Here is a 19,990-nt window from a genome sequence, read left to right on the forward strand (position 1 = left end):
GCAGCCTTTGACTGCGTGGACCCTTTCAGCAGTTTGAACACAAAGCTCTATGCAAAAAAGCTCAGCAATTGTGTTTGCAACTACCATTGGTTAGGATTTCCCTGTCCCATAGCTGTGCAGCATAGGACAAGAGTAAGATCCCCATGATGTTATTACAGAGCAAGTACACATGCTCTCTGTGTGCCCTCAGCCTTTATGCCTTCACAGTTCTTTTTTAAAAGCTCATAAACATGCTTGGCTGCTGGACAGTTCACAAAAAGGAGGCCGCTCACTGAGTGATTGTTCCAGCGGAGAATTTTCCTTCTCCGTTCCCTCTGCCACTGTACTGAGGGTCCTACACTTAAGGCAGCTTCTGCTTTGCAGTTTAGGTCCTTTTTTCAGATGTGTAGGCCTTTGGAATTGGAATGGAATTGAAAGAATTTTTAACCGTTTATTGGTTAAAGTGTTAAATGCTATCATTCAGTCTTTCAACTCAATTCCAGAGTACTGTGTGTCCCTCTCGCTTATGGTAAGGAGAAAAATTGTACAAAACATTTGCAAGTGTCTGTCTGCCTTGCGCATTGATACTGAATTTGTTATGTGTACGAACTCTGTTTCTTATGTGAATGCACATGTACATACCCATGAAAGTAGGAGGTAGCTAAAGCAGGATATCCCCATAATTTAAGGAAAATCTTACAATTCAGTCTCTGCTGATAATCCTCTCAAAAGTCCTCAGTGATTTCCTTATTGCTAAATCCAGTGGCCACGTCTCAATCCTCATTCTCCTTGCTGCTCCGGTACCATTTGATACCATTGATCACTGCTCCTCTTTCTTGATACTCTTTTGGGCAAAAGCATACCAAAACCTGCATGATCATGATTCTTTCTGATATCTGACCACTCTTTCCCTGGTCCTCATTCTCTTTTGCTCACCAAATAGCAGAGTTCCCCACTCAGTATGGTCATGTCCTCATCTGTCTTCTCTTCTTTTTCTAGTCTCTCTTGAGGAACACTGTTCCCTCCCAAGACTATAAATATTGCCATTACGAATGATTCGTAACTATATACCTCTGGCCCTGTCTCTGCTCTCAAATCTTATTACTTTCTCAGCTCAACCAGCTATTGTGCTGGAATCTTAAACTCAGCAACTGCACAATAGACTTTAACATGTCCACGCAACTATCCTAATCCTAGTTTCCTGCTCCTGCTCTTGCATTCCCCATCTGATTTGGATTGCCAGCATCTTGTGTAATCACCCAAGCTTAAAACCCCAGAATCATCTTCAATTCTCTTTCCCATTGCTCCTTCATAAGGAATAGTTAATGAACTATCTGGTGCCCTGAATTTCCTCTGTAATTTTTCCTTCTCCGTTCCCTCTGCCACTACACTGATCAAGATTTTATCATTTATACCAACAATATTACTAGACTCTCAGAATTTCATGGTTCTCTTCCCCCAGCTTCCATTTCTTTCTGTGCATTATACTGAGATTAATTGTCTCACAACACACTTTTTATTATTTTTTATGTTAATCCTCACCCCCCAATCAAGAACCCACTGCCAATACAATAAAATCCAAAACACCTTAACCTAGACTTAAGATCACTCCAGGATTTGGCCACTGGCCATCCTGTATTCAGCCAAATGGAATTTCCAATATTTCCTATAAATATTTTCCATTAGTATTTATGTTTTTGTTCATGCTGTTCTGTCTGCAATACCTCACCCATCTCTTTGTGTTCAAATTTATAGACTTTCTGAGACTTGGCAGAAAAACTAACCTTAAATATTCTTCAGATATCTACTTCCCCAAGCCCAGCATAATACAGAGGTTATTTACCTGGATACTTAAGTGTTTATTGGTGGCTTTCTATGGCATTTCTACCAAAGACTCAAACACATACACACAAAATATAATCTCATCCTCTTATCTAGACTAAAGATTCCTTAAGAGTAGGGTTCATATCTTATTGATTATAGACTGAATGTGTCCCCTCCCCAAATTCATATATTGAAGCCCCAGTCTCCAAAGTGATGGTATTTGGTGATGGTGCTTTTGGGAGGTAATTAGGGTTAGATGAAATCACAAGGATGGAGCCCTTATAAAACAATTAGCACCCTTATTAGAGGAGATACCAGAAAATGATCAAGCTCACTAGCTCACGCTCTCATTTATCTCTCTTCTCCCCCAACCTTGTGCATGTGCACAAAGTAGAGATCATATGAGCACACAGCAAGAAGGCAGCCAACTACAAGCCAGAAATAGAACCCTCCCCAAATCCCATCCAGGTAATCCCGCTCTCAGACTTCCAGCCTCCAGGGCAGTGAGAAAATAAATGCATTATTTAAGCTATCCAGTCTATGTATTTTGTTTTGGGAGCCCAACCTAAAAACACTCATTGAGCATCCCCCTTACTTTGCACAGTGCCTGTCACATCATAGAAATTCCTAAATATTTGTCAAGTGAATGAGTGAGTATGTTGCCAAAATTGTCTTTGATCAAACAATGCTAGTGGGTTCTTTGATATACTCTCAGACCTGCCACTCAAGCTCCTCTACCTTCCGACTTCTTTCCACTGCTGCTGCCTCACTCCTGCCCTACCTTCACCTCAGCAAAACCAGCGCAAGCTCATCCCTCCTTCTAAGCCAGAGATGGTAAACTGAAAACCCAGAGGCCAAATGTTGCCCACAATTACTTTTTGCCCCAACATCCAAGTGTTTTCCCAATTTTGACCAGTTGCTACTATTTAAAAATTGGGAGATTTCATATGAAAATATGGTTTTGAGACAATGGTAAACCTTCAGTGATACTTGCCTGCCATTTCTAGATAGGGCTTGTACTCTCCAGTTATAGCCACAGCTAGTTTATGTCACTTGCTTGGCTGTTATGTCACAATTTGAATTTGATAACTACGTTCTATGTCTTTTCCCACTCTCCCTCATTTCTGTAACTATTTATTTTTTAGATCTCTTAATTTTGCCCTCCTTACACCAGGAAGAAATTACCATGAAATAGCCCATCCCTCCTGTCTTTGTATTTCTGTAGCATAAGAAACTACAGTGTATCAACATTGTACTTCTCACTTTTTTCATTTCTCATTTCCTCACATAAGAAAGGTTAAGAGTAAGGCTCCAGAAAAGTGACCAATGTATTATTTCTTTTTTTTTATGTTCAACTAGCCAACATATAGTACATCATTAGTTTTTGATGTAGTGTTTAATGATTCATTAGTTACATATAACACTCAGTTCTCCAATGGTATTAATTCTTATAAATGGTAATTGACAGAACTGGTATTCAAACCCAAGTCTAAAATACCAAGTTTTGTTCTTTTTCTTTGGTGAGTTCTTTCTTTACTAGTTTGTGCTGTCTTCTGCAATTCAATCCAACTTAATTCAGCAAATATTTGTTGAGTACTGGATATAGCAAAGGAACCCACTGCTCTTTAACATGGTGTCAGTAAACGTTCTCTTTCTAATTACTGAGATCTCATTCATTGGGTACACTGCCCATAGACAAAGGACAACCACTGTGGATAAATTCCCTCCTTCACTTATTGTATAAATGAATATCTACTTTTGATCTAATGTTAGATCCTAGGTAATTAAGAGATGTAAATAAATTAAGAGATATAAAAAATAAATATTTTAGTTACAGAAATGAGGGAGAGTGGGAAAAGACATAGAACATAGTTATCAGATTCAAATTGTTTTATAACAGCCAAGCAAGTTTCATAAACTAGCTGTGGCTATAACTGGAGAGTACAAGCCCTATCTGGAAATGGCAGCCAAATGTCACTGAAGGTTTACTATTGTCTCAAAACCATATTTTCATATGAAATCTCCCAATTTTTAAATAGTGGCAACTAGTCAAAATTGGGGAAACACTGTAAATAAACACAATATTTCCTTGTCCTCATAGAACTTAAAATATTTGTCTTAACTGTATATACTGTTTTTCCATCAAATTACAAAGTCCTACAGGCAGGAGCTGAGTATGACTAGTCAAAGGGAGTTATTCAGTAGATGCTTAATTTTTGTTATTTATGACGAATGTTTCCAGTGACTCCCAGGTCGAAGTGGTAGTTGTCCCCACCTTCTCCACTTCCCTTCAAATCTCTCTCTTATACCTAGCAGCTAGGTCTTAAAGAACCAGAGTTCCTAATCCTCAGAACAAGAATAGGTAGGGCCAACTTCATAGGTGTCACACATGAAGTCACACAGGGACCTGTGCTAAGAAGGGCCCTGTGCTTGGTTTAATGCTGTGCTGTTATCATTTGAAACTCTTAATAATTTTAAACAAGGAACTCCAGCAATTATGTAATCTGTCCTGAAAACAGAGTTGGAGATATTAGCCAATAAAATTCTAATGTCAACACCATCAGTTTGCCAACAGACTCCTCTGCAGTATGTCTTTACTCCTGCTCAAATGCAGAAAAATAGCAGAACATGGTGAAAAATATCTTTATATTTGAAGTTATATATACTCTGTTGTGCCTAACAGTGCTAGTGCTGTCTTCAGATCCAAGAGAATTAACAATGGCTCTAAGATAATAATGTTATGTTTGTTCACCTAGACTACTGGTATCTGTAGGTTCAGTATGCCAATGGTTCTTAAAGGGTGAGACCTCACCGGCAGCGTAAGAATCACCTGGGAACTTCTTAGTGCAAATGCTTGTACTCCACCCCAAACTTACTGAATCAGACATTTTAAAGGCAAGACCCAGTTATCTGTGTTTTAACAAGCCCTTTAGATGATTTTGGTGTATGCTGAATATTGGCCACCACATGGCACTGTCAGCCTCTTAAGAGCACAGTCCGTGTCTCCTACTGTTTCTCAGTCAGGTGGGGATTATTTAATATAGACTGGCTAAAGGACAACTGGGAAATATTTGGGCTTAGAAAACTTTGCTTTAGGGGCATCTGTGAGACTCAGTCAGTTGGGTGTCTGACTTGGTTTCAGCTGAGGTCATGTTCTCATGAAGATTCTCTCTGCCCCTCCCTCACTCATGCACACACTTTCTCCAAATAAATAAACAAATCTTAAAAAAAAAAACTCTGATGTAATGAATTTGTATGAATAGATGGGAAAGCAGCAAAATTGGACATTCTTTTGTCAATGGTTTGTTTATCCCATTCCTTTGAAGTCAGAACCAATAATAGAGAAGGTTTTGGTGGCTACAACTTGATATATGAGTGAAATAGAGAGGCCTTCTTTTAATTCCTTTCTTGAACAGACACATTTTGGAGACAACACCATAGAGTCCTATTGCTGAAGATTGACCTTTGTGACACCATTGTCACATTCTACAATGAGAAATCAGGGTCCAGAGAAATGAACTAGCTTTCCAGAGATCAGTTTTCACTCAGGTGAAAACTGACTCAGCTGACTTTTACCTTAATAAAACTTTTTCTTTATTAAGGTAAAAGTCAGAATCCCCTTACTGATCATTTGGTGGCCTTCATAGCTGGACATTTAGAGAAACCGCTACTCTATCCAGAATCTCTATTAATTCCATCATCATTGAGCATTAATTTCCTCCCAATTATTTTCAGATAGTTTGATTTCAGAACACATACATATTTTTTTAAGAGACAGCCTTCATGTTCTCTACTTTTAAATGCTCAGTTTTTTCTTTGCAGTTGGACATCTCGGCTGGCAATAGCCAGGCTGTGTGCTTGACTGACTCTCACCCCTCAAAAGGAAGGTGAGCCCTGCTTGTAGGTGGCCATGCTTAGCTCCAAGCTGCTTTTCTCCACACCTGGTTCTCGTTTGTAACACCGAAAGCATTTCATGCTTATTAAGCATCATCTGGTCCCAATTTTTAAACCACAAGTTTGGCTCGGTTTGTTTGTAATAAGTGGTTACGACAGAGTCCACCTTTTCAATGTAATGATGTCCCTTAAACTCAGCTATTGGCATATTGGAGATTTAGATTAATGTGGCTGTTATAGGAGATTAAAAACATGAAAGACACAATTTGAATGACATGAAGGACTGAAATTTGACTTTATTGTGCCTAGATAAGATGCAGATTTATTTTCAACACATATATTTGAAGGAAAGAATGATCAAGTTCAAAAGGAATTGTGTAATGGTATTTATTCTTGCATGGTAGACCACATCTCCATTTTTCTTCCCCAATTTTGAATTTAAAGAATTCCTAGATTTTATGCAAAATTAGTTTGGGGAGAGAAATAGAATTCTTCATCATTGCTCAATTTCTAAGTGCTTTACAGTTAGTGTCATTTAGTGTTTTGACAGCCAGTGCTGCTTTACATGGTAATTTGTCATTGCACTTGACCAACATAAGAGAGCAGAGTTATGCTTTTTTTCTTTTTTCATCTTTTAAGGAGTTAGGAGTCCGTTAGTTCCAAGTAAAATACAATTATAAAGTCACAGGGTTTTAAAAGGATATATAACTGAGAATTAAACTTCAACAGGATTTTCCAGCTTTCTTTATAATGTATTTTTAAATGCCCATTGCCTGGTATTAAACATTCATAACCAGGGATATTTTAAATCTAGTGTGTGAAATTCCTCATTGTTGAGTTAGTATCACAGGTTTAGACCACTGTGATGCAAGTTTGAAGCTATCTCAATTCTCTTCCTTCAAATCAGAGGTCTACCTGGATTGATGGGAATGTTTACTTCTTCTTCCAAAATAAGTGTAATGGATATTTTCAATTTCTACCTCCAGGAGAAACAGTTCTCATATGAATGATCAATAACCAATCTAAATCATCTTCCTGTGTGATTTCAAATGTGTGCCTCTCCACAACTATCTCCAAAAAGTTCTAAAACATACTTATATGTTTCACAGATCTATCCTACCATAGCCTTTACTCCATCCTATGCTGGGTCCAGTATCATCAGCTCTAAGCGAAAATAGATGAAGTTCTTTCCTGTCTCTTCACTACTAAATCCTCAATGCCTGGAACAGTGTCTGTCATATGATGGATACTAGATTAATCTCTTGGATAATTACCCAGGAGATTAATTATGGTTTGTCTCCCTCCTAATCCCATCTTGTTTCATTTCTTCCCTCCCTAGCCCCCATGACCCCCGACATTGCCTGTCAAATTCCTCATATCAGAGAGATCATATGATAATTGTCTTTCTCTGATTGACTTATTTCAATTAGCATAATATACTCTAGTTCCATCCACGTCATTGCAAATGGCTAGATTTCATTTTTGATGGCTGCATAATATTCGTGTGTGTGTGTGTGTGTGTGTGTGTGTGTGTGTGTATAATTTCTTCTTTATCCATTCGTCTGTTGATTGACATCTAGGTTCTTTCCATAGCTTGGCTAATGTGGACATTGTCTCTATAAACATTCAGGTGCACATGCCCCTTTGGATCACTACATTTGTAACTTTAGGGTATATACCCAGTAGTGTGACTGCTGGGTCTTAGGGTAGCTCTATTTTCAACTTTTTGAGGACCCTCCATACGTTTTCCAGAGTGGCTGCACCAGTTTGCATTCCCACCAACCGTGTAGGAGGGTTCCCCTTTCTCCTCATCCTCGCCAACATCTGTTATTATCTGGCTTGTCCATTTTAGCCATTCTGACTGGTGTGAGGTGGTATCTCACTGTGGTTTTGATTTGTATTTCCCAGAAGCTGAGTGGCATTGAGGACTTTTTCATGTGTCTGTTGGCCATTTGGATGCCTTCTTTGCCAAAATGTTTGTTCATGTCTTCTGAATACCACAATATCTTGATCCATTCATCCATCAATGGACATTTTAGTTGTTTTCATATCTTGGCAATTACAAATGATGCTGCTGTGAACACAGAGGTGCAGATATCTTTTCAAGGTAGTGTTTTTGTTGCTTTTGGATATATTCACAGTAGTAGAATTACTGGATCATATGATAGTTCTATTTTTTAGTTTTTGAAGATCCTCCATATTGTTTTCTGTTATGTTTTATGTTATACCATTTTACAGTTCCACCAGTATTGCACAATGGTTCCCTTTTCTCCACATCCACATCAGCATTTATTAACTCCTGTCTTTTTTTATGATGGCCATTCTAACAGATGTGAGATGATCTCATTGTGATTTTAATTTACATTTCCCTAATGACTGTGATGTTGAGCATCTTTTCATATACCTTTTATATATCATCTTTGAAAAAGTATCATTCAGGTACTTTGCCCATTTTTTTTTAATTTTTTATTTTTTATAAATATATATTTTTATCCCCAGGGGCACAGGTCTGTGAATCGCCAGGTTTACACACTTCACAGCACTCACCAAAGCACATACCCTCCCCAATGTCCATAACCCCACCGCCCTTCTCCAAACCGCCCTCCCCCCAGCAACCCTCAGTTTGTTTTGTGACATTAAGAGTCACTTATGGTTTGGCTCCCTCCCAATCCCATCTTGTTTCATTTATTCTTCTCCTACCCACTTAAGCCCCCATGTTGCATCACCACTTCCTCATATCAGGGAGATCATATGATAGTTGTCTTTCTCCGCTTGACTTATTTCACTAAGCATGATACGCTCTAGTTCCATCCATGTTGTCACAAATGGCAAGATTTCATTTCTTTTGATGGCTGCATAGTATTCCATTGTGTATATATACCACATCTTCTTGATCCATTCATCTGTTGATGGACATCTAGGTTCTTTCCATAGTTTGGCTATTGCTGCTATAAACATTCAGGTGCATGTGCCCCTTCGGATCACTACGTTTGTATCTTTAGGGTAAATACCCAGTAGTGCAATTGCTGGGTCATAGGGAAGTTCTATTTTCAACACTTTGAGGAACCTCCATGCTGTTTTCCAGAGTGGTTGCACCAGCTTGCATTCCCACCAACAGTGTAGGAGGGTTCCCCTTTCTCCGCATCCTCGCCAGCATCTGTCATTTCCTGACTTGTTGATTTTAGCCATTCTGACTGGTGTGAGCTGATATCTCATTGTGGTTTTGATTTGTATTTCCCTGAGTGATATGGAGCACTTTTTCATGTGTCTGTTGGCCATCTGGATGTCTTCTTGGCAGAAATGTCTGTTCATGTCCTCTGCCCATTTCTTGACTGGATTATTTGTTCTTTGGGTGTTGAGTTTGCTAAGTTCTTTATAGATTTTGGACACTAGTCCTTTATCTGATATGTCATTTGCAAATATCTTCTCCCATTCTGTCAGGTGTCTTTGATTTTGTTAACTGTTTCCTTTGCTGTGCAAAAGCTTTTGATCTTGATGAAATCCCAATAGTTCATTTTTGCCCTTGCTTCCCTTGCCTTTGGCGATGTTCCTAGGAAGATGTTGCTGTGGCTGAGGTCGAAGAGGTTGCTGCCTGTGTTCTCCTCAAGGATTTTGATGGATTCCTTTCTCACATTGAGGTCCTTCATCCATTTTGAGTCTATTTTTGTGTGTGGTGTAAGGAAATGGTCCAATTTCATTTTTCTGCATGTGGCTGTCCAATTTTCCCAACACTATTTATTAAAGAGGTGTCTTTTTTCCATTGGACATTCTTTCCCGCTTTTTCGAAGATTAGTTGACCATAGAGTTGAGGGTCTATTTCTGGGCTCTCTATTCTGTTCCATTGATCTATGTGTCTGTTTTTGTGCCAGTACCATGCTGTCTTGATGATGACAGCTATGTAATAGAGCTTGAAGTCCGGAATTGTGATGCCACCAACTTTGGCTTTCTTTTTCAATATTCCTTTGGCTATTCGAGGTCTTTTCTGGTTCCATATAAATTTTAAAATTATTTGTTCCATTTCTTTGAAAAAGATGGATGGTACTTTGATAGGAATTGCATTAAATGTGTAGATTGCTTTAGGTAGCATAGACATTTTCACAATATTTATTCTTCCAATCCAGGAGCATGGAACATTTTTCAATTTCTTTCATGAGTACTTTATAGTTTTCTGAGTATAGATTCTGTGCCTCTTTGGTTAGGTTTATTCCTAGGTATCTTATGGTTTGGGGTGCAATTGTAAATGGGATTGACTCCTTACTTTCTCTTTCTTCTGTCTTGTTGTTGGTGTAGAGAAATGCAACTGATTTCTGTGCATTGATTTTATATCCTGACACTTTACTGAATTCCTGTACAAGTTCTAGCAGTTTTGGAGTGGAGTCTTTTGGGTTTTCCACATAGAGTATCATATCATCTGTGAAGAGTGATAGTTTGACTTCTTCTTTGCCGATTTGGATGCCTTTAATTTCCTTTTGTTGTCTGATTGCTGAGGCTAGGACTTCTAGTATTATGTTGAATAGCAGTGGTGATAATGAACATCCCTGCCGTGTTCCTGACCTTAGCGGAAAAGCTTTCAGTTTTTTCCATTAAGAATGATATCTGCGGTGGGTTTTTCATAGATGGCTTTGATGATATTGAGGTATGTGCCCTCTATCCCTACACTTTGAAGAGTTTTGATCAGGAAGGGATTCTGTACTTTGTCAAATGCTTTTTCAGCATCTATTGAGAGTATCATATGGTTCTTGTTCTTTCTTTTATTGATGTGTTGTATCACATTGACTGATTTGCGGATGTTGAACCAACCTTGCAGCCCTGGAATAAATCCCACTTGGTCATGGTGAATAATCCTTTTAATGTACTGTTGAATCCTATTGGCTTGTATTTTGGTGAGAATTTTCTCATCTGTGTTCATCAAGGATATTGGTCTATAGCTCTCTTTTTTGATGGGATCCTTGTCTGGTTTTGGGATCAAGGTGATGCTGGCCTCATAAAATGAGTTTGGAAGTTTTCCTTCCATTTCTATTTTTTGGAACAGTTTCAGGAGAATAGGAATTAGTTCTTCTTTAAATGTTTGGTAGAATTCCCCTGGGAAGCCGTCTGGCCCTGGGCTTTTGTTTGTTTGGAGATTTTTAATGACTGTTTCAATCTCCTTACTGGTTATGGGTCTGTTTAGGCTTTCTATTTCTTCCTGGTTCAGTTGTGGTAGTTTATATGTTTCTAGGAATGCATCCATTTCTTCCAGATTGTCAAATTTGTTGGCGTAGAGTTGCTCATAGTATGTTCTTGTAATAGTTTGTATTTCTTTGGTGTTCATTGTGATCTCTCCTCTTTCATTCATGATTTTATTTATTTGGGTCCTTTCTCTTTTCTTTTTGATAAGTCTGGCCAAGGGTTTATCAATTTTATTAATTCTTTCAAAGAACCAGCTCCTAGTTTCGTTGATTTGTTCTATTGTTTTTTTGGTTTCTATTTCATTGATTTCTGCTCTGATCTTTATGATTTCTCTTCTCCTGCTGGGCTTAGGGTTTCTTTCTTGTTCTTTCTCCAGCCTCTTTAGGTGTAGGGTTAGGTTATGTACTTGAGACCTTTCTTGTTTCTTGAGAAAGGCTTGTACTGCTATATATTTTCCTCTCAGGACTGCCTTTGTTGTGTCCCACAGATTTTGAACCATTGTATTTTCATTATCATTTGTTTCCATGATTTTTTTCAATTCTTCTTTAATTTCCCGGTTGACCCATTCATTCTTTAGAAGGATGTTGTTTAGTCTCCATGTATTTGGGTTCTTTCCAAACTTCCTCTTGTGGTTGAGTTCTAGCTTCAGAGCATTGTGGTCTGAAAATATGCAGGGAATGATCCCAATATTTTGATACCGGTTAAGTCCTGATTTAGGACCGAGGATGTGATCTATTCTGGAGAATGTTCCGTGTGCACTATGTTCCATGTGTGTATTCTGTTGCTTTGGGATGAAATGTTCTGAATATATCTGTGATGTCCGTCTGGTCCAGTGTGTCATTTAAGGCCTTTATTTCCTTGTTGATCTTTTGCTTGGATGATCTGTCCTTTTCAGTGAGGGGAGTGTTAAAGTCCCCTACTATTATTGTATTATTGTTGATGTGTTTCTTTGATTTTGTTATTAATTGGTTTATATAGTTGGCTGCTCCCACGTTGGGGGCAGAGATATTTAAAATTGTTAGATCTTCTTGTTGGACAGACCCTTTGAGTATGATGTAGTGTCCTTCCTCATCTCTTATTATAGTCTTTGGCTTAAAATCTAATTGATCTGATATAAGGATTGCCAATCCTGCTTTCTTCTGATGTCCATTAGCATGGTAAATTCTTTTCCACCCCCTCACTTTAAATCTGGAGGTGTCGTCGGGCTTGAAATGAGTTTCTTGGAGGCAACATATAGATGGGTTTTGTTTCTTTATCCATTCTGATACCCTGTGTCTTTTGATTGGGGCATTTAGCCCATTAACATTCAGGGTAACTATTGAGAGATATGAATTTAGTGCCATTGTATTGCCTGTAAGGTGCCTGTTACTGTATATTGTCTCTGTTCCTTTCTGATCTACCACTTGTAGGCTCTCTCTTTGCTTAGAGGACCCCTTTCAGTATTTCCTGTAGAGCTGGTTTGGTGTTTGCAAATTCTTTCAGTTTTTGTTTTTCCTGGAAGCTTTTAATCTCTCCTTCTATTTTAAATGATAGCCCAGCCAGATATAGTATTCTTGGCTGCATGTTTTTCTCATTTAGTGCTCTGAATATATCATGCCAGCTCTTTCTGGCCTGCCAGGTCTCTGTGGATAAGTCAGCTGCCAATCTAATATTTTTACCATTGTATGTTACAGACTTCTTTTCCCGGGCTGCTTTCAGGATTTTCTCTTTGTCACTAAGGCTTGTAAATTTTACTATTAGGTGATGAGGTGTGGGCCTATTCTTATTCATTTCGAGGGGCATTCTCTGAACCTCCTGAATTTTGATGCTCGTTCCCTTTGCCATATTGGGGAAATTCTCCCCAATAATTCTCTCCAGTATACCTTCTGCTCCCCTCTCTCTTTCTTCTTCTTCTGGAATCCCAATTATTCTAATGTTGTTTTGTCTTATGGTGTCACTTATCTCTCGAATTCTCCCCTCGTGGTCCAGTAGCTGTTTGTCCCTCTTTTGCTCAGCTTCTTTATTCTCTGTCATTTGGTCTTCTATATTGCTAATTCTTTCTTCTGCTTCATTTATCCTAGCAGTGAGAGCCTCCATTTTTTATTGCAACTCATTAATAGCTTTTTTTATTTCAACTTGGTTAGATTTTAGTTCTTTTATTTCTCCAGAAAGGGCTTTTATATCTCCGGAGAGGGTTTCTCTAATATCTTCCATGCCTTTTTCGAGCCCAGCTAGAACCTTGAGAATTGTCATTCTGAACTCTAGATCTGACATATTACCAATGTCTGTATTGATTAGGTCCCTAGCCTTCGGTACTGCCTCTTGTTCTTTTTTTTGTGGTGAATTTTTCTGCCTTGTCATTTTGTCCAGCTAAGAGTATATGAAGGAGCAAGTAAAATACTAAAAGGGTGGCAACGACCCCAGGAAAATATGCTTTAACCAAATCAGAAGAGATCCCAAATCGTGAGGGGGGAGAAAGGGGATAAAAAGAGGTTCAAAAAGAAAGAAAGAAAAAGAAAAAAAAAAGAATTAAAAAAAGAAAATGAATAAAGAAAAGTATAAAAAAGAAAATATATATATATTAGATAAACTAGTTAAAAAACGTTAAAAAAGAAAAGGGTAAAAGTTAAACAAAATTTTAGCAGAAGAAGAGAAAAAAAATGAAAAAGAAAAAAATTAAATTAACTGCAAGACTAAAAAATCACAGGGAGAAAGCCATGAGTTCCGTGCTTTGCTTTCTCCTCTGGAATTCTGCTGCTCTCGTTGGTATTGAAACTGCACTCCTTGGTAGGTGAACTTGGTCTTGGCTGGATTTCTTGTTGATCTTCTGGGGGAAGGGCCTGCTGTAGTGATTCTCAAGTGTCTTTGCTCCAGGCGGAATTGCACCGCCCTTACCAGGGGCCGGGTTGAGTAATTCCGCTCGGGTTTGCTTTCAGGAGCTTTTGTTCCCTGAGCGCTTTCCGTAGAGTTCCAGAGGACGGGAATACAAATGGCGGCCTCCTGGTTTCCGGCCCGGAGGAGCCGAGAGCCCGGGGCCCCACTCCTCAGTGCGCCCTCAGAGAACAGCGCCCAGTAACTCCCGTCTGCCTGACCTCCATCCGCGCTCTGAGCTCACCGAGCCTGCGGCCTGTTCAAGTTACCCCCGAGCTGCGAGCTTACTGTCGGCTCTGTCTCTGTAGCCGGCTTTCCCTTTCCAATATCCACAAGCTCTGCAATACTCAGACACCCCCGATCCTTCTCTGACCCTGCAGGACCTGAGGCCACGCTGACCCCGCGTGGGCTTCGCCCCAGTTTAGCCTCTGGAGTGATGTCCCTCAGTGGAACAGACTTTTAAAAGTCCTGATTTTGTGCTCCGTTGTTCTGCCGCTTGCCGGGAGCCGGCCCCTCCCCCGGGGTCTATCTTCCCGTCGCTTTGGATTCACTTCTCCGCCAGTCCTACCTTTCAGAAAGTGGTTGTTTTTCGGTTTCTAGAATTGCTGTTCTTCTTCTCTTCAATCTGCCTATGGATTTGCAGGTGTTTTCAATCTTTAGATAAGCTCTCTAGCTGATCTCCTGCTACCTGAAGTAGTCTCAGCCTGCTACTTCTCCGCCATCTTGACTCTCCTTTGCCCATTTTTTTAACTAGATTATTTGTTTTTGTTGTTTCTGTTTTGTTTTGTTTTTAGTTTTTGGTGTTTTGTTTTGTTTTGTTTTGTTTTGTTTTTTGACTATTAAGTTATATGAGTTCTTTACATATTTTTGATATTGACCCCTTGTAAGATGTATAGTTTGTATATATTTTTTCCCATTCAACAGGTTGTCTTCACTTTGTTGACAGTTTCTTTTACTGTGAAGAAGTTTCTTAGTTTGATGTTGTCCCACTTGTTTATTTTTTATTTTGTTGCTTGTGCTTTAGGTTTCGTATTTTACCAAGATCCCTGTCAAGGAGCTTTGTTATTATGTTTTCTTCTAGCAGTTTCATGATTTCAGATTTTACAGTTGAGTCTTCAATCCATTTTGAATTAACTTTTTTAAGTGTTGTAAAATATGGTCCAGTTTTATTCTTTTATAAGTAAATATCCAACTATCCCAAAACCATTTATTGAACAGACTATTATATGTCTGCTGAGTATTTTTAGCTCCTTTGCCAACTCGTCCTTATTGCATGGGTTTATTTTGGGCTCTCAGTTCTGTCCCATTGGTCTGTTTGTCCTTTTTTAGGCCTGTACCATACTGTTAGATGACCATAGCTTTAGAATATAGTTTGAAATCAGGAAGTGTGCCTCTTGCTTTGTTCTTCTTTCTCAGGATTTATTTGTCTATTCAGGGTCTTTCATGTTCCATACAAATTTTAACAGTTTTTTCTACTTCTGTAAAAGTACCATTTGAATCTCGATAAGGATTACATTGTATTTATAGATGACTTTTGGTAGTATTGATATTTTAACAATATTACTTCTTCTTTTCCAATTCTGATGCCTTTTACTTCTCTTTCTTGCCTAATTTCTTCAGCTAAGACTTTCAGTACTATGTTGAATAGGAGTGGGGAGAGTGGGCATTCTTGTCTTCTTCCTGATCTTTGAGGAAATGCTTTCAACCTTTCACACTGAGTACGATGTTAGGTGTGTGCTTGTCATATATGGCATTAGATATGTTGAGGTATGTTCAATCTACATCTAATTTGTTAAGAGTTTTTATCACCAATGGATGTTGAATTTTGTCAGATGTTTTTCCTTCATCTATTTAGATGATCACATGATTTTTTTTCTTTCATTCTATCAATGTGATATATCACATTGATTGATTTGTGTATGTTGAACTATCCTTACATTCCCAGAATAAATCTTGCTTGCTCATGGTGAATGATCCTTTTAAAGTGCTGCTAAATTCAGTTTGCTAATGTCTTATTGAGAATTTTCACATCTATATTCATCAGATATATTGGCTTATAGATTTTTCTAGTATTCTCCTTTCTGGTTTTAGCATCAGAACTATACTGCCCTTGTAAAGTGAGTTTGGGAACATTCTCTCCTCTTCGATTTTTTTTGCAAGAGTTTGAAAAAGATTGATGTTAATTCTTTTTAAATGTTTGGTAGAATTCACTAGCTCAGGCATCTGGTCCTGGCTTTTTTTCATTGGGAGATTTTTTGATTACTAATCCATTCTCCTTACTAGTCAATTGGTCTCTCCAGATTTTCTGTTTCTTCCTGATTCAGGCCTGGTAAATTGTATGCTTTCAAGAATTTTTCCATTCCTTCTAGATTGTCCAGTTTATTGGCTTATAGTTTCATACAGTAGCCTCTCATGATCCTTTAAATTTCTGTGATATCAGTTGTAATGTCTCTTTTTTCCTTTACAATTTTGTTGATTTGGGTCCTATCTTTTTTTCCCTTGGTTAGGCTAGCTACGGGTTTGTCAATATTGTTTCTCTTTTCAAAGAACCAACTCTTGGTTTGTTATTCTTGTCTGTTGTTTCTCTGTTCTCTATTTCACTGATTTATGCTTTAATCTTTATTATTTCCCTTTCTTCTGCTACCTTTGAGTTTGGTATGCTCTTTTTCTAATTTCTTAAAGTGTAGAGTTAGGTTGTTTATTTGGGATCTTTCTTGCTTTTTAATGTCAGTGTTTATTGCTGTGAATTTCCCTCTTAGAATTGCTTTTGCTGCATCCCACAAGTTCTGGTATGTTGTGTTTCCATTTTCGTTTGTCTTGAGAAACTTTATTTCCCAGGGTGTCTGGTTGGCTCAGTCGGTTAAGCATCTGCCTTCAGCTCAGGTCATGATACTAGGGTCCTTGTATTGAGCCCCACCTCATGCTTCCTGCTTAGCAGGGAGTCTGCTTCTCCCTTCTCTCTGTGTTCTCTCATTCTCTCTCTCTCTCAAATAAGTAAAATCTTTAAAAAAAAAAAAAAAGAAGAAGAAGAAGAAGAAACTTTACTTCCTTTTTTTTTTTTTTTTTTTGATCCATTGGTTGTTCAGGAGAGTGTTGTTTAATTTCCATAAGTTCATACATTTTTCAATTTTCCTCCTGTTGATTTCTAGTTTCATGCCATAGTGGTCAAGAAATGCTTGGTGTGATTTCAATCCTCTTCAATTTGTTCAGATTTGTTTTGTAGCCTAACATATGGACTATCCTAGAAAATTTTCCATGTGTTCTTGAGAAGAACATACATTTTGTAATTGTGGGATAGAATGTTCTATATGAATTCTGCTATTGTTGGATAAAATGTTCTATATATGTCTGTTGGGTCCAATTGATCTATGGTGTTGTTCAAATTTGCTATTTTCTTATTGATGATCTATTTATTTTTGAGAGTGGGGTATTAAAGTCCTCAAAAATCATTATATTGCTGCTTATTTCTCCTTTTAGCTCTGTTACTTTTGCTTTATATATTTAGATGTCCTGATGTTAGTGGATTAATATTTATAATTATCATTTCTTCTTTATGTATTAACCAATTTATCATTTTATAATGACCTTTTTTGTCCCTTTTTGCATTTTTAATCTAAAGTCTATTTTGTCTGATGTAAGTAGAACTTCCCCTGCTTTCTTATGGTATACATTTGCTTGAAATGGTTTTGTTTTTTTTTTTCATCCCTTTACCTTTAGTCTGTGTATGTCTTCCTGGCTAAAGTGAGTTTCTTGTTAACAGCATATGGTCAGATCATCTTTTTTACCCATTTGGACATTCTGTGTCTTTTAACTGGAGAATTTAATCTGATTGCATTTAAGGTATTCTTGGCAGGTCAAGGGCTTACTATTGCCATTTTTTTAATCATTTTATTGGTTTTTTTCCTTGATTCACTGTTTTTTTTTCTTACTCTGTTATCTTTTTTGTGGGTTTTGCCATCTCTTGATATCAGCATACTTTAACTTCTTTATCATATTCTTTCATCTAATCACTATAGGAACCATTAGGCTTACATAAAATATCTTAAACCTATTATACCTTATTTTAAATTTATAACAACTTAATTTTAATAGAACTCAGGGGTGCCTGGGTGTCTCAGTTGGTTAGGTGTCTGACTTCAACTCAAGTCATGATCTCAGGGTCCTAGGATCGAGCCCCACAGCAGCCTCACATCAGCCCCACATTAGCAGAGAGCCTGCTTTTCCCTCTGTCCCTCCCCCTGCTTGTGCTCTCTCTCTGTAACAAGTAAATAAATAAAATCTTTTAAAAAAATAGAATTTGTAAATTTTACACTTTTACTTCTCCTCTCCCTCACATTTTAGGTTATTGTTGTTGCAATTTACATGTTTTTACATTGTCTTAACTTATAATAGGTTATTATAGTTATGGTCATTTTTATTACATTTATTCTTTTTAACTTTTAAACCAGAGTTATAAGTGAATGTATATTCTGTTATTGCTGGATAGCAGTCCTATATTGCAGAATCTAACTATGACTACATATTTAGCATTCCTAGTGAGGCTTATCCTCCCTTTTTATGTTTCTAGGATGTTAATTAGCATTATTTGACTTCCACTCAAAGAGCACTTTCTGGCATTTCATTAAAGGTATGTCTGGTGGTAATGAATTGCCTCAGCATTTGTTTGTGCAGGAAAGTCTTTATCCCTCCTTTGTTTCTGAAGGACAGCTTCACTGGTTATAGAATTCTTGGTTGACGGTTTTTTTCCCCCAATATTTTGAATTTGTCCTCCCATTCTCTTCTAGCCTAAAAGATTTCTGTTAAGAAATCCACCAGTGGGGCACCTGGGTGGCTCAGTCATTAAGCATCTGTCTTTGGCCCAGGTCATGTTTCCAGGGTCCTGATCCCAGGGTCCTGGGATCCAGCCCTGCATCAGGCTCCCTGCTCAGCAGAAAGCCTTCTTCTCCCTCTCCCACTCCCCCTGCTTGTGCTCCATCTTTCTCTTTGTATCTCATTCTGTCAAATAAATAAATAAAATCTTAAAAAAAAAAAAAAAAGAAATCCACCAATAGTGTTATGAGGGATTTCTTGTATGTAACTTTTCTTTCTTCTCTTACTGCTCTTGAAATTCTTTTCTTGGTCTTTGGCTTTTAACAATTTAATTATAATGTGTCTTGCTGTAGCCCTACTCAAGTTCAACATATTTGGGGTCCTATTTGAGCCACATGGATATGGATATCCATTTCTCTCCCCAGGTTCAAGAAGTCTGGAGCTGTTACTACTTTACACATAATTTATGTCACTTTCTTTTTCTATTCTTTTTCTGAGATTCCCATAACGCAAATATTGTTTCCTTTCATTATTTCCTACAATTGTCATTGGCTTTCTTCACTCTTTCTTGTTGTTGGTTTTTTTTGTTTTTTTGTTTTTTCCTCCTCTGACTGGGTAATTTCCAATGACCCATCCTCCAGGTTTCTGGTGAGTCTTTTCTGCATGGTCAAGTCTACTTTTGGAACTCTCTATTGAATTCTCCAGTTAGGTTATTGTATTTTTCAACTCTAGGATTTCTGTGTTTTTTGTTTGCTCGATGATTGTCATTCCCTTGTCAAACCTCTCATTTTGTTCATGTATTGTTTTCCTAATTTCATTTTGTTTTCCGGCTGTGTTATCTTGTTGTTTGCTAAACTTCCTTAAGAGGATTATGCTGAATTCTTTGCCTGGTAGTTCATAGATCTTCATTTCTTTAGGATAGGTTATGGCATCTTTACTATATTCCTTTGGTGGTGTCATATTTATCTGATTTTTCATGATCCTTGATTCCTTACATTGGTATCTGCACATCTGAGTAATTGGACTCCTCTTCCAGAAGTTATAGGTTTACTTTGGCAGAGACTGTTTCTCACCAGTCAGTTCAGTTTGGGTTTCTGAGTTTGTCTGCTGGTAATGTCCTTGGGCAGGTGGAACCTACTGTTATGGTCTATTTTTGGATGAGGCAACTGTTTGAGCTCAGAGGACAGGAATGGGGTGGGGGATGTGCTTCTGGTTCAGAACAGTTGGATAGGACTGCTGGCTTGGTTCCCTGCTCAAGTGGGCTATGAAAAAGGCTCCATGGTTGTCTGGATTCTCTGGTCAAGCTTACTAGATGATTGAGACTAAGTACTATATTCAGTGATAGATGGAGACATAAATTAGCTTCACTGACCCAGGAGGACAACAAGATGGGATCCAGGCCCTATATAGCTTGTTGTTTGGGGATCTGAACCAGGCCAGAGGGTGCACTAAATTTCCTGAGTCA

The sequence above is a fragment of the Neovison vison genome, chromosome 1 (assembly GCF_020171115.1).
Source record: "Neovison vison isolate M4711 chromosome 1, ASM_NN_V1, whole genome shotgun sequence".
Classification (NCBI taxonomy): domain Eukaryota; kingdom Metazoa; phylum Chordata; class Mammalia; order Carnivora; family Mustelidae; genus Neogale; species Neogale vison.